A 210-nucleotide genomic window follows, 5' to 3' on the forward strand; every position below is an offset into this window, starting at 1 on the left:
CCATGGGAGATGGAGAGATTCATCTCAAGGGATGCACTTTCCTCCACAAAACTATTGGGAGCAAATCAACACCTCCCTAAGAGAATTGAGTTCCAACATGGGACAACTAAGGGTGGAGCACCAAAGACATTCCATCCTCCTCCATGAAATTAAAGAAGATCATAGAATCATGAGAGAGGAGCAACAAAGGCAAGGAAGAGACATTGAGGA

The sequence above is a fragment of the Arachis duranensis genome, chromosome 6 (assembly GCF_000817695.3).
Source record: "Arachis duranensis cultivar V14167 chromosome 6, aradu.V14167.gnm2.J7QH, whole genome shotgun sequence".
Taxonomy (NCBI): Eukaryota; Viridiplantae; Streptophyta; class Magnoliopsida; order Fabales; family Fabaceae; genus Arachis; species Arachis duranensis.